Source organism: Trichosurus vulpecula, chromosome 1 (assembly GCF_011100635.1).
Source record: "Trichosurus vulpecula isolate mTriVul1 chromosome 1, mTriVul1.pri, whole genome shotgun sequence".
Lineage (NCBI taxonomy): Eukaryota > Metazoa > Chordata > Mammalia > Diprotodontia > Phalangeridae > Trichosurus > Trichosurus vulpecula.
Window position 1 is genome coordinate 67,202,768 of NC_050573.1, and position 15,849 is coordinate 67,218,616.

Sequence of the window (15,849 nt, forward strand, 5' to 3'; positions counted from 1 at the left end):
TTGGAAATGTTAATGGGGGTCCTCTTTCTCTGCTTTTCTCAGCCCTACCCCACCCCAGCTGGCCCTCAGGCAATCAGGCACCCAGTGCCCTGCTCCCTAATAACCTTTTGAGAAAAAGATAGTCAAAAACTATCATGACCCTGAAGTTGGCCTTGCAGGAAGAAATGTACCTTCCTTTGGGATGACTGCTGGGACATGTATGTGGCCACAGTGGTGTCTGTCAACACAAGCACAGGTCTATGGCCAAGGGAGCATGACTATAAATCATTCTGGATGGAACCAGGCCTCTTTGTGGGGTTTGGCAGAAGGGATCGGAGAGACTCCACCGGGATGGTGATGACCCATCCTGGGTGAGGTGGGTTGAGGGAGAGCTGTCACAGGCAGTCTCATGATTACACACACACACAGTCCCATTGTCACCTGGGCACTTACAAAGTAACACCTAGCCCAACAGGTCAGGGGGCCTTTAAAATACAGAATGTCAGAGTTCAGAGGAACCTTACAATGTAATCTTACAGTAGAGCTGTAAGGGGCCTGAGCAAAAAGAACATTGGAACTGGGGTCCTTTTCTCTCCCAGCTCTGTCTGAGGCCATGACTAAACCCAGGAAAGTCTGGGTGATAGTGGAATGAGGCAGGATTCCTAATCTAGTCCTTCATAGACAGCTTTGGACTCCTTCTTTGATTTTTCTGTTTTGCTCCTTGCCTCTTCTTTCCCACACATCTGGTCCTGTCTTCTCCCCTCTCCGACTGTCCACACTCTGCCCAGCACGGGTAGACGGCTCCTCCCCCAAACCAATTCAATGGCCTGCTCTCTGACTGTCCACCCAATCCGGTCTCCCAATGCTGCCTCTCCTTCTGCAAGAGGCATAGACCCCACAGATGCCTCAGCAGATGGCATAAGCCTGGGCATCAATTACTCCTTCTCTAATTAGTTGACTGACTTTAAGCCATCTCTCCCCCGGGGGGGATCAGCATCCTGGCCTGGCTTAAAGAGCATCGAGGCAGAAAGGAAGGAGGAGGAACCCAGCCCCCAACAGCTTAGTTCCTTCATGTTGGGGAGACATATTTGTCTAGCATCTTTGGACTGAGTGGGGAAAAAGGTGAACTGAACACTCACAGAAAGAGGGCCTGAGATCACTGTGGTCTCCCAGAGCCCATTCCTGGGACAAGCTGGACTCTGAGCTTGCCCCCTCCTCAGGGCAGGACCGTACTCTCCTGCTCTCAGGATTGGGGTGTGTGGGATGTAAGGCAGCTCTGACCCTCCCTAGCACAGAGGGGCGGGGCAGAGATCCAGAAGGTTCTGCAACTTGCCCAGGGCCCTTTCCTCTCTCAGGAGCTCAGCCAAGAACACACAAGCTCTATTTCTCTCCCCTTTCAGTCAGTTGTTATGATAAAAGGGTGAAGGTTGAGGATGAAAGAGCCTCCAAAATCAGGCATGGTTCAGCCTGGACCTGAATCCTCTTACCCAGGGACTCAAAGGGACGGAACGATAGATAGGAAGAGGCGGCGGGTGACCAAGAGCACTCCATCAGCTGTGCCCCCCCCAGCTCCCATCTGCAGAGATATAGGGGTGACCATGGAGGTTCTTCGGGCTTTCCCTGATCCCCTCTTTTGGGATATGGCCAGAAGGTGACAATGCTAGCTGGCATTTACATGGCACTTTGAGCTTTGCAAAGCTCATCTCATACATTATCTCATTTGATCCCCACAATAATCCTGGGAGTTAAGTGCTATTATTATACCCGCTTTATAGAGGAGGAGACTGAGGCTGAGAGAGGTTAAGTGACTTGTACAGGGTCACACAGCCAGGACGTATCTGAGGCAGAATTTGAAGTCGGGTCTTCCTGACTCCAAGTCCAGGGCTCTTTCCTGTAGAGGGCCACCCGGAGGCCTGTGTTGTTGTGTAACTGCCTAGGTGGCAGGGTGTGACACCATGAGGCTGTGACTGTGAACAGGAAAAGCTGGAGGTTTGACCGAACAGTTGACTGCACATTTTTGAGATTGAGAGTGTGTATGACCGACCCTCCCTGTGACTGTATGATCATGTGCACCCGTGGCCCAAAGAGCCCTGAAAGCAAATTTCATGGGGTTCCATGATATTCTAGTCTAACTCCTTTTCTCAAATGAGGGACCCGAAGCTCAGGAGGAGAAGAGACTTGTTTAAGGTCACATTGGGAGGCAAGATTCAAACTTATCTCCTCAGCCTCTGGATCTAGTGACTTTTCCAAGACATCATATCGCCATCCATTTCTGGCCAAGATAACCCTAGGATAAGAATTCTTAACCTGGATTTTGCTTCAATTTGGATGGGAAAATAATGACATCTTTATTTCGATATAACTGGTTTCCTTTGTAATCCTCAGGATTTTGGTTTATACATTTAAGAACATGATTCTCAAATTGCTTACCGTCTCAGGGAGGGGGGAGGTGAGGGAGGGAAGGAGAAAATTTGGAACTCAAAATTTTCAAAAAATGAATGTTAAAAATTGTCTTTACATTTAACTGGGGAAAAAAAGAAAATAAAAACCATGGTTCTGAGAAGAGGGCCATAGGCTTCTCTGGACTGACCGCCCTTGGGGCCTAAGACACAGAAAAAGGTCAAGTGCCCCTACTCAAGGGACACAGGACCCTTGGAGATCCAGCAGGCTGGAGACAATCGTGTTCAGAGGGCCTGGTGCTCACACACTCTGCTGCCCAAATGTGTGTGTAGCCGCGTCTGGTCTGCGTCTGGCAAGCCTGGGCCCGTGTGGGCGGCTCAAGGAGCCACCCTCTCTCACCTGCCCACGGAACTGCAGTGACTCAGGCGCTCTTTCCAGCACTGATACTATTTTCAAATTCATTTGCATTTCTGCCAAAAGAGACTGTCTGAAGCTCCGGCAGTTGCTTCACACCCCTCCCCCATATTAAGTTTCCTTCCATCCCACCAGCAACGAGGCCAAGAGACTGCTTCTTCCTGCCTGCTTCACGATGGCTTAGCAGGGAGACCAGGGGAACTAGAGTGGTGGATCTCCGAGACCCTCTTTCTGCCCTGACATTCCATGTTCTATGTTCTAAGGGCCCTTCCAGCTCTGATAGTCTATTTTCTATATTCTATGGTCCCTTCCCCATCCCTTAACTTACTTCTTAAAGAGGCCTATTCACTGAATGAGTATTACCTCACTCAAAGTGAGAACCTGAAAAGGCCTTAGCCTAAAAGGGCCAGGGTCTTCCAGTGCATCCCAGGCCATCTCCAGTCATCCTGATGAATATCAGGCCACTGGACCTAGATGTCTCTGGAGAAGAACGTGAGGCTGGTGACCTTGCACAGCCCACCCTCACTCAAATCAAAGTCAATTGCAAGTCATGTCATCATTTCCCTGATGTCATGGTCCTCTTCGAAAACGAAGGACAAACAACCTGTAAGTAGTCCAAGCTGCCTGAATGGAGACACACACAGCCAGTTGGGTAACTCAGCTCGTCATCTCCCTCTCCCTGTCCTTCTCCTTCTCCTCTCCAAAGGAAGGTAAATTTTGATGGCCAGAAACTTCCCGGTTAACTTGGGGTTTACTGGATAGATTTCTGCATTCCTGTCTTCCTTCCTTCCTTCCTCCCTCCTTCTCTTCCTTCCTTCCTTCCTTCCTCTCTCTCTCTCTCTTTCTTTCTTTCTTTCTTTCAGTCTTTCCCTCCCAGCTTTGACAATCTATATATTAACAACCGTCTTAGCTGTTACATTCTATGTTCTAAGTTCCCTCCCAGCTGACATTCTGTGTTTTAAGGTTCCTCCCAGCTTTGACAATCTCTATATACTGATGACTCTACCAGCTGTCACATTCTATGTTCTAAGTTCCCAGCTCTGACAGTTGGTGTTCTAGGGTTCCTCCCAGATCTGACATTTTAAGTTCTCCTTACTAAAGCTCATCCCTCTACCTGAGCTTGTGATTGGACTCCCTCCCACCTCCTCAAGGGCCTCAGTCCAGACCTCTGCAGTTTTTGCTACTGTTGACCACTCCCTTCCAATGGATACACTCTCATCCCATGGCTTCAGAGATACCACATTCTGCAGCTTCTTCTCTTACTTCTCCAACTTCTATCAATGAGTATATTTCCCGAAGATCTGTCTTGGGTCTCTCCTTTCTGTACTTTCTCCTTTCTGTACCTTCTGCACAGCTTGGACCCCCACCTCTTTCCCAGATGACTCCCTAATCTCAGTCTTGCATCTCAGATGAGCTCCAGACTCCCATCTCCAACCACGTTCAAGAAGGGGCTACACGGATATACTAACAGCACCTCAAACTCTGCTTGTCCTAAACTGAGATCATTCCCTTTGTCCTTAGACCTGTTCCTCCTTCCAATTTGACAGTTTTTGTCAGTAGCACCCGACCCATAACTTTAGAGCTATCTTTATTCACTCTCCATCACCTTGGGCTTTCCCACTTAACTTGTCTAGGCCTCAATTTTCTCTTCTGTGAAATGAAGATGTTAGATTATATTACTCTGAAATTCCATTCCAGTTCAAAATCTGTTATCAATGTGCTTTGATAGGCCATCAATTACTAAGCCATAGTATTTATTAAGAGCCTATGGTGGGGCAGCTGGTGGTGTAGCGGGTAGAGCAATGGGCCTAGAATTCAACTGTGACCTCAGACACTTACTAGCTGTCTGACCCTGGGAGAGTCACTTAATCCCGATTGCCTCCAGAACAACAACAAAGATCCTATGGTTTGCAGAGCTCTATGCTCGTCCTGGGAAAGATGTGAAATTTAACCAGGATACAGAATCTGCCCTTATGGAGAGTACGGGCTAGTAAAGAGTAAGACAGATAGCTACCTACATTATAGCATAGGACTGATTTCATTAGAAAGTTGCAAAGCAAAGTGCTATGTGAAGTTTGAAGAAGGGCGCTAGCAACCAGGGAAAGCAGGGAAGACTTCTTGGAAGAGGTAGATTTTTGTGTTGGCTTTTAAAAGAAAGTTGGGCAAAGTTGGGGAAAGGAGGAACTTGATGCCTGGGGAATAGACTGGGCAGAAACATGGGAGTCTGGAAGTGCACAGCATGTTTTGGGGTTTTTATTTTTTTGGGGGAGTGTCATAAACCTGTACAGTTTGGCTGTAGCAGGAGAATAGTGCATAATAAGACTATTAAGATAATTCATTTCAGTTGAGGGGATGTCCATCAACTGGTGAATGGCTGAACAAGCTGTGGTATATGAATGTAATGGAATACTATTGTTCCATAAGAAATGATGAGCAGATGGATTTCAGAAAAACCTGGAGAGACTTACATGAACTGATGCTGAGTGAAGTGAGCAGGACCAGGAGAACATTGTACACAATAACAGCAACATTATGCGATGACCAGCTTTGTTAGACTTAGCCAAGGATGGGGAACCTGCAGCCTCAAGGCCACATGTGACCCTTTAGGTCTTCAGGTGCAGCCCTTTGATCGTGTCCAAACTTCATAGAACAAATTTCCTTAATAAAAGGATTTGTTCTGTAAAACTTGGATTCAATCAAAAGGCTGCACCCAAGTACCTAGAAGGCTACATGAGGCCTTGAGGCTGCAGGTTCCCCACCCCTGGCTTAGCTCTTCTCAGCAATACAACGATCCAAGATAATTCCCAAAAGACTCATGAGGGAAAATGCTATCTACATCCAGAGAAATTAACTATGAAGTCTGAATACAGATGGAAGCATACTATTTTCACTTTTTTGGGTTTTTCTTTCTTGTGGCTTTTCCTTTTTATTCTGTCCTTCTTTCACAACATGACTAATGGGGAAATATATTTAATGTGATTGTACATGTCTAATCTATATCAGATTGTTTGCTGTCTTGGGGAGGGGGAGAAGAGGGAGGGAAGGAGAAAAATTTGGAAATTAAAATCTTACAGAAGTGAATGTTGAAAGTTATCTTTACATGTCATTGGAAAAAATACTATTAATCAGGGGGAAAACAACAACAAAAAAGATAATCCATTTTAAAGGGTCTTGAATGCACAGAGTTTGACTTTTATTCAGAGGCAATAGGGAGCCATGGAAAATTATTCAGTAGAGGAACGATGTAACTTAAAACAAAATTCCTTATGGCAGGATGAAGGATTAGGTGGAGGGGGAAAAGAGTAGAGGTGTGAAGGCTTTTATTAGGAGGCAATAGGGATGCACTGGGATGATGGCGATGGGAATAGAAGAGAGAGAAGGGATGCAAGTTATGTTGGAGAGATGGAATTGATAGGACCTGGTAACTGGGTGTGAGATGGGAGGCAAAGGGAAGTGTTAGTGATAACCTCAAGACCAAATTAACAGTAGTTTTACTGATGGAAATAGTCAAGTTGGAGGAAGAGCAGGTTCAGGAGGAAGCAGGCAGAGCTCATTTTGGGGCATTGAATTTGAGGCGCTGGTGAGACATCTGGGCAGAGATATCCTATACTGTTAGTTGGAAACGTGAGTCTGGAGTTCAGAAGAGAGGTTATGACTAGACACATCTGTAGATTAGGGGGTCATCAGCAGAGAGGTGGTAATTGAAGATATAGGAATGAATGTGATTGCCAAAGGAGAGTGTATAGAAGGAGGAAAAAAAGAGCCAAGGACAGAACTTCGATGAATAGACACTTTAATGAGTCTGGCAAAAGGACGAAGAAACAACAGAAACGAAGTGGTAGAGATGGAGAGGCAGGAGGAGAACCAGGACAATGTGCAGCTTCTAACTGTAATTTTTTTTTTGCAAACTGTTTCCTTTTTCGTGTCATGGCTAATATAGAAATATGTTTTACCTGATTACACATATATAACCTATATAAAATTGCTTACCATCTTATGCAGGGGGGAGGGAAGAGAAAGAGGGAAAGAATTTGGAACTCAAAATTTTATAAAAAATGAATGTTTAAAATTGTCTTTTCATGTAGTTGGAAAAAACGAAATATCATTAAAAAAAGGAAAGTGCTGCTTCTTAAAGCAAATAAGAAGTGAATATTCAGTCAAAGGGGGGTGCTCAAAAGTATGAAAAATTGCAGAATGTTAAGGCTTGTAAAAAAAGTCCATTGGATTTGGTGATGATAAAGTTGCTAGTGACTTTAGAGTTGTGTTAGTATCCTATCAGGATCCTGTAACTCATCTAGTACCTATCACAGGCCTCTGAACAGAGAATTTGCTTAAAGAATGTTTGCTGAATTAACTGAATGAATGATTTAAGGTCCCTTCTAATGCTAATATTTGATGTTCTATGTTTTAAGATAATTTATGGTTCTAACATTTGATGTTCCATGTTTTACAGTTCCTTCCAACTCTGCTGTTTTTTAATGCTATGATTTTGGGTCAGATCGTGGCCTCCTCCCCAAACAATTCATCACCACAGGGACCATCTCCATCCTAATTTTCTTGCCTTTCGTATGCATGGAACATTTGGCCCAGCTGGTTGGCAGGAGCCTTGGGCTGGGATTTCAGAGACCTAGGTCCCATGACCCATTCACCCCAGGAGACTCAAAGAGGAGGGAGAAAGAGGGACTATCTGTTTACTGACCCCTAGGGAGAGTAGCATTTAGATACTGTCAGTGCTCTGACCCACCACTGAATGATTTATGCCCAGAGCTATTCTTGAGAGGAAAGTGTGACTGTCATCTCTCTGCACAAACCTGAAGCCTGAAATATAAGGATTGGGGTGTGTGTGTGTGTGTGTGTGTGTGTGTGTGTGTGTGTGTGTGCTGCGTGGGGGAAAGGGCAAAATTTGTTTCTGTTCATGGTAGGAAAGAACATACCTAGAAAAAATGTGGTAGTCTGTAGCTTGAAGGAGAAACATGCCTCCATGCCTAGTAAGCTCCTTATCTGGGAGAGTGACACAGCTGCTGCCCTCAGGGAGTTCCCTGGTCTAAGGGGTAGGCCCAGGCCCTGCCCTCATGGAGTCAGGTTAGATGGGCTACTTAAGATGCATGACCTCTGCTCCCAGGGAATCTCCACCCTGAGGGGAAGAAGGAGACATGGGCCCTTGGGGGCCCTTGGGGGCTTCAGACTCAAAGTCTGAGTGCTAGATACCATTCCTGGAAGAATACCTATTTGGACAGGAAGATATAGCCCCAGTCCCTGGTGAGCTTAAGGACTAGCCCCTATCCCTTTGCCACATTGGCCCCCCAACAGTCCTGAGTCGGGGGAGGCTTGAATGCTTGAAATAAGATTATATAGGAGGCTTTAATGATGATTAACTGAGCCTTCATTCTAGGTTGAGGGGGCTAGGCAGGGAGAGAACTTTACCATGCCTGTCCAAGCTTAGTGCCAAGACTCCCCTACAGTTGTCATGACAACGACAAGAGGCTGCTCGCTGGCTCGAGGAGAATGGAGGGGTGGGCTGAGCTGTGGTTTCGAGCAGTCGGTTCTCTTTCCCCAACAGGTCCTTGTCCCAAACATAGGCCTGTAACGTGAGCAGTGGTCAAAGCTCCTGGCCTCTTGGCTGTGAGATCCATCATCTGTGGACTCAGAGTGCTGACGGTCTTGGTACTAGGAGGTGGCCATCATCCCTTTAGGGATAGGGAGATGTGGAACCAGGGGCACTATCCATGCCATTCTGAGAGTCTGCTTTCCCAGGTAAAGCTAAATGACTCCAATAACTGCCAGCTTAGAGGAGGAAGTAGATAGGTGCATGCAGTGCTGGTGGGTAGAATGAGAACCAGTGAGAGGAGGGGCAGGGGAGGGTAACAGACACGGATTCAGCTTTGTGCAGGCAAGAACTTTCTGACAAACAGAGCTGCTCAAGAATAGAATGTTCAGATCACCCGACTCAGATGAATTATTTCTCAGAGCTCTGAAAGAGCTGGCAGATGTGACTGCTGAGCTGATGCCGGTGACCTTTGAAAGGTAGTGGAGGGGTGCCATGGGCCTAAAGCCGAGCAAGCGTTTCAGTTTTCCAAAAGAGGAAGACAATATAGTCTTCAAACTATATGCGTGTCAACAAGGCATTTAACAAGATCAGAAAAAGTTTTCAAATGGCATTAATTGTGCCTCCTATAAACTTCATTGGAGGTGATACTACCAATGTGCCTTGGGGATGAGATGGAAAGATGTAGGCTAAGTGATTACACAGTTAGGAGGCTTTGGAAATGGACCCAAAGAGCAGTTATTAAATGAGTCAAAGTTAGCTTGGAGGCAGGTCTCAAGTGGAGTGCTGCAGGGATCTGTCCTATGTTGTAAACAATGACTTATTTGAAGCATATCATTGAATGATAGATTTTGAGTTAGAAGAGGCTTTAGAGGTCCTCCAGTCCAGCCATTTAACAGGTGAGGGCCAGAGAAGTTTAAACGATTTCCCCAAGGTCACATAGCTATCATAAACGGCATGGTTATGGAAAGCTGACTTAGTGAAAGACAGGATCAAATAGGATCAAAAACAAAATCAATAAAGAGCTTAGAAATCTAGAACCATGGGCATTGGTATCATAGTTTTCCAGGGGGAATTTGCCACAAGAATCACTAGAGAGAATAACAATGGACTGGGGCTCTTGCTTCCAGCAAATATAGAGAGCAAGGAGCATTTCATAATTAGCTGCAGAGAGTGAACAATGTTTGTCTTTTTGTCAGAGTCAAACTGTCAAGTCAACAAGCATTTATTAAGCACCTGCTATGTACTAGGTACTGTGCTAAGCACTGGGGATACAAAGAAAGGCAAAAAAAACCCCAAAACACAACAAACCAGTACCTGATCTCAAAGAACTTGCAATCTAATGGTAGAAAAAACATGTGAGTAATGATGTACAAACAAGACATATAAGGAGTAAATTAAAGATAAATTCAGAGGGAAGGCATTAAAATTACAGACTGGGAAAGGCTTCTTGTAGAAGATGGGACTTAAGCTGAGACTTTAAGGAGGTCAAGGAAGTCAGGAGATGGAGATGAGGAGGGAGAGCTTTCCAGGCCTGGGAGACAGCCAGTGAAAATGCCTGGAGTAGGAAGATGGAACGTATTGTCTGAGGACCAACAAGGAGGCCATTGTCATTGGATGGAGAGGGATGGGAATAAAGTGTAAGAAGACTGGAAAGGAGGAAGAAGCCAGGTTGTGAAGGGATCTGAAAGCCAGAGAGGATTCTATGTCTGATCCTGAGTCAATAAGGAACCACCAGAATTGATCAAACAGTGGGCTGCCAGGGTCAGACTTGCACTTTAGGAAGATCTATCTGACATCTGAATAGAGGGTGGACTGGAGTCTGGAGGAGAGACTTGAGGCAGGGAGATGACATATCAGTAATATACAGTCCTATACCGACAGGTGTACACAGTCTATTGCTTAGTTCAGGGGCGAGGTGATGAGGACGTGTGCCAGGTTGGTAGAAGTGTCAGAGCGGGGAAGAGGACATATAGGAGAGATGTTATGAAGGCAGAAATGAAAAGACTTGACAATTGATTAGATATGGGGGTGAGAGTGAAGCATTGAGGGTGACATCCAGATTGTAAGTCTAGATGACTGGGAAGATGGTGGTACCCTGGACAATAATATGGAAGTTAGGAAAGGTGTGGAGGAAAAAAGTAATGAGTTCAGTTTGGGGGCATCCAGTTCAATTTGTCTATTAAGTAATAGGATAATGGAGAATGGCAGTCAGGAGGGAGGTTAGATAGAATTGGACAAATCAATCTGACAATCATCTGCATAGAGCTGATAGCCGAAACATGGGAGCTGATGTGATCACCAAGTGAAAGAGCATACAGAGAGAAGAGAACAGGGCCCAGGACAGAGCCTTGGAGGATACCTATAGTTGGTAGGCATGACCTAGACCAGGGGTGGGGAATCTGCAGCCTCGAGGCCACATGTGGCCCTCTAGGTCCTGAAGTGTGGCCCAGTTTGGATTCAGTCAAAGGGCTGCACTTGAGGGCCTTGAGGGCCACATGTGGCCTTGAGGCCACAGGTTCCCCATCCCTGGTCTAGACTAAGCTCCAGCAAAGGAGCCACAAGGAATGGTCTAAGAGGTAAGAGGAGAGCCAGGAAAAAACAGTAACACCAAAAACCTAGAGAGGAGAAAGTATCAAGATGAGATGATCGACAATATCAAAGGTCGCAGAGAGGTCAAGAAGAATGAAGATTGAGAAAAGGCCATTGGATTTGACAATTCAAAAATCACCAGCAACTTTGGAAAGAAGAGTTTTAGCTGAATGACAAGGACAGAAGGTTGAGAAGAGAGTTAGAAGAAAGGAAGTGGAGGCATCTATTGCAGACAGCCTCAAAGAGAGGAGAGGTACAGGAAAATAGCTCAGCATGGCTGAGTCGAATGGAGACTTCTTGAAAATGGGGGAGACATGAGCGTGTTTAAATGAAAGAGTGGAGATGATATGTGCATGTGGAGAGGTTTGCCTTGGCAAGGAGAAGTACCTCCTCATTATGTGAGACAGGTGAATGAGGAAATAATGGCCGAAGACATTTGAGTGGTGGGAGATGAGGAAGGGAAAAGAGGGGGCTCTCCTAGAATGGCCTCGATTTTTTCAGTGAAACACGTAAAGCTCCTACCTGAGTGGGGTGGGGTGCATGAGGGAGAGTGATGGGAAATTTGAGGAGGGATTCAAGGGTTTTAAAAAGTGATGTGAGGAGTGGGATAGTGAGCCAATTAGGATGCTATAAAAGGATTGCCTGGCTGGAGTGGAGACCCAGTGGAGATTATGTAACAGATCTGGAGTGGACCCAGTCAGCACGGTTTTGTGATTTTCCTTCCCCTTTGTTCAGCAACATGTAAGTAAGAGTGATGGTGGGAGTAATACAGGGCTGAGGCTTGGCAGGGCAATGCCAGTGGTAAGACAGGGAGGCAAAGTACTCAAGAGAAGACAGTGGAGAGTTGAACTGGTTCACTGATGGCTCAAGATAGGGAATGGAGGAGAGACAGTACATGGGTGATGGTCTGAGAAACACCTGAGGGGTAATGGGATTGGAGATCGTAGTAAGGACAAAGAGCAGTGTTTGGGATTACAAGACCAAGGCAGAGGAGCAATCACAACAGATTGTGATAAGGTAAGCATTACTTCAGAGTCCATCAGCATGGAAGACAAATAATTGCTATCTATGCTCAAAGTGCAGCTTGGTCTTTGTCTTGAAAGAGAATGCAAAGGGGTTTGAAGAATGCCTCTCTGATTTTCAGGTTAACAGGAAGAGACTGTAGGGTTTCTATAAAGACCCAAAGAAGGATTTTAACATAAAAGCAAAGAACAAAGATGACATGGAGAGGCTGAGGGGAATCTTGCCTGGTGTCAAGAGATGAGAGGATAGAAGAATGTGACGCAGAAAAGAAAAGGAAGAATGACCACAGAACACATGGAACAAAGTAATAGATATGAGGCTCTTCCCAAGGAAGATGGAAATGGACCCTATGACATACTCACCCTCCAAGGAATCATGTTGGAGCCCCCAGTGAGAGATCTGCCAGTAAGGGTCTGAAGACAAACATGATAGTAGTGGGGTCTGGTGATTCCAGCTGAGGGACATAGGATCATAGCTCTGGAGCTAGCAGGGATCTATCTCATTTTACAAATGAGGAAATGGAGTCCAAGGGAAGTTAAGTGACTTGCTTACAGTCATACATGTAGTAAGTGGCTGAATAAGGATTTGAACCCAGGTCTTCTGACTCCAAATATGCCATCCTTTGGCACACAGTAAGTGCTTAGTAAGTGACACTTTCTCAAAACCTGTCAGACCTCGTGACTACTACTTGATTTTGGTGATTGACACAGGCACGATGATTCTACCAGAAGGATTTCTAGGGATCATGTGCCACAAATGGTGTTTACCTTACTGGTCCTAATCAAAGGCAAGGACTTCAGAAGAAAAAGGCAGATTTGGAAAGTAAACAACCAGTTAGCAAGATGGCATCTAATAGGGACGAGATTTGGATTTCTGGACCACAGCTTAAAAATTAGAAATAAGAAACTCTGATCAGAATCAAGAGTTTTAACAAGGGCTGGTAAGAGTGCATTTGCCGGTCATCTTGCAAATCTGATCAAAAGGACTTTAAGCTGAAAAGGAGGGGGGAGGGATGATACCATAATGGGGAAGAAAAGCAATAGAGCTGCCCAGACATCTGTAGGAGATAACATATAAAAAAGAGCTAGCAATAAAAACCATAGCCTCAGATGTCCATACTCAAAATACAAAGCCTTTTTTTTTGAAAAAAGTAAGATAAACTAGAGATCCTAATATAAAGGGAAAAATTGGACCTCATAGCTATTACTAAGACTTGGTAGTATGAGAACCATGTCTGAAATAGAGCTCTGGAAGGGGATATGTTATTGAAAAGGAACAGAATAGATAACAGGAATGGTGCCATAACACTGTACATTAAGAAGATAGCAGATATTTGTGTAGGGAAATCTAGGAAGTAGAATGGGTAAGCCAGCATGGGGCAGAGCATTTGAGTGAATAGCAACAGAAGAGACTGTGTCATATGTGACAGAAAAAGGAGAGAGATGAAACATCAGAAAACAGATCACAAATCTGGGACAGTGGCACAAAACTTGGTTATCAATCATCCAAACATCTGCTTGAGTTCTCTTTTTGCCTGGAGCACAGCAGCTATTAAATTCTTGGCTTGCCATAATGCTAATTTCATCCTTCAAAAGATGTGGGAGCTAAGAGGAAGAGGTTCTATTCTGGACCTAATCTTCTATAATCAGGAGTAACCAGGTGCTGAAGTAGCAAGGAGGGGACCCTTGGAGGAGAGGGGCCACTGAATCTTAGAATTTTATGATACAGAAGGAAAGGGAAGTTGGGCATAGTTTGATATGCACCCTCAGAACACCTTCAAAGGGTTCAAAGAGAGTCAGGATCCCACAGACTAAAATCCTACAGGAAAAGTCATTGCAGGAGGGATGAGAAACTCAAGAATGAAATTCTGAAGACACAAAGAGGAACCATTCTGAGGAGACGAAAGAAGACCAGCGTGGGTACACAGGAAACTCACTGACCTACTTCGATTGCTAAAATACAAACCAAGAGGATGAGGACAGGGACAGGTAACAGAGGATGAATATAAGATTGTGTCTTGGTCCTGTATGACCACTGTCAGGGGTACTAAAGCTAAGAATGAGCTGAGGCTGGCGGACAGCTAAAGACATTTAAAAGGGTTGGAGGGCTTTTTTTCCCTTCCTATATCGGGAATAAAGGAGATCAAAGAAAAGATGTGACCATTGTTCAGAGGGGAAAGCATGATAATTATAGGCTACAGTGAAAAGGCAGAGCTGCCCAATCCTTATTTGGCTTCTGTTTGCTCTGCTAAGGAGAATGCTCTTTGGACTGGAAAGGGCAGAGCAAAAATGACTAATATGGAGTTAATCCTCCAGATAACTAAAGAGATAGTAGGATCATAGATTAAAAACTAAAAGGTACCTTAGAGATCATAGAGTCCAACCCCCTCACTTTACAGTGGAGGAAACTGAGGCCCAGAGAGGTGGCAAATATTCCAAAGACACCCAGATGGTAAATGCCTATATTTGACCTCGGGTCCTCTGACTTCCAAATCCAGGCCTTTTTCCACTCCATCAGGCTCCTAAGTCAGCTAGCTGCCCTTGAAAAGTCCAACCCCTCAGGCCTTGACAAATGAAGTACAGCTCATAGTACCAAGAGAACTAGAGGGTGTGATTGCTGAGTCACTGTCAGTAATTTATGAAAAATCTTAGAGAGCAGAAGAGGGCTGGACAAGGACAAAGGTTGTCCTAATTTATGAAAGTAGGGAGAGGAGAATCTAAAAACTGCTGGCAGGTTGAGCTTGACTTCTCTTATAAATCCTAGAGCACATTGTTAAAGGTATGAAGAGTGATCAGTTTGAAAAGGAAGTGGTGATCACTGAGTCACTAGAATTTCATTGAGAACACGTCCTGTTAGGTTAGCCTCATTCCCTTTTTAATTTTTTCCCTAGTTACCACATCAGTAACCCCCTACTCAAAAAATTCCAGTGACTCCCTATCACCTCCAGGATCAAATATAAAATCTCCTGTTGATTGTTCAAAGCGCTTTATGACCTGGTCCCCTTCCACCTTTCTGATTTTCTTACACCCTGCTCTCCTCCGTGTATTCTTCAGTTTAGTGACACTGGCCTCCTGGCTTTTCCTTAAACAAGACACTCCAGCTCCAGACTCCCGAGTATTTTCATTGGCTGTCCTTCATGTCCAGAATTCTCTCCCTTCTCTTCTCCATCTCCTGACTTCCCTGGCTTCCTTCAAGTCTCAGCTAAAATCCAGCATTCTACAAGAAGCCTTTCCTGATTCCCTCTAATGCAAGTGATTTGTGGATTATCTCCAGTTTATTCTGTACATAGCTTGTTTATACATAGTGGTTTTCATGTTATTTCCCCCTTTAGACTGTGAGCTCCTTGACAGCAAGGATTCTTTTTTCCTTTCTTTGTAACTCCAGCACTTAGCCCAATGCCTGGTGTGTATACAGTAGCTGCTTAATAAATGCTTTTTGATAAATCAGGGAAATGCTGTAGATATCTGTATTTTAGTAAAGCATTTGATGAAGTCTCTCATGTGGACAAGATGGAGAGATGTGGGATGGATTATAGTGTTGTCATATGAACATGCTGCTGAATGAAGGTGGAAGAAATCATGAAACCATGTTGACTGGGTCTGCTACAACTTGATGTTACATAATCTAAACTGGGCCCTCACCATTGCAAGGCAATCCTTTTACACCTCCCTAATCAATTCACTATCTCATTTACCACAGGGCTCTTCCAAACTTCTTTTATCCCTCCTCAAAACTCCCTTGGATCTTTTCTTTCCACCTTCTTAACTGAATATTTTGCCTCATATTTTACTGGAAAACAAATGAAACCTTTTGCTGAGATCTCCCTCTTCTCCCCTTCTCCTCATCTCACATTATCCAGATGCCCTCTGCCACTATCTCCTGGTCACACCTGTCTC

The 15,849-nt window shown here is 44.8% G+C and overlaps 1 protein-coding gene across 2 annotated transcripts in view; it reads right to left on the minus strand.

Moving 5' to 3' along the window:
* Positions 1-15,849, minus strand: part of NCAN (neurocan) — a 58,394-nt gene that overhangs the window by 19,987 nt on the left and 22,558 nt on the right. The window lies entirely within an intron of this gene.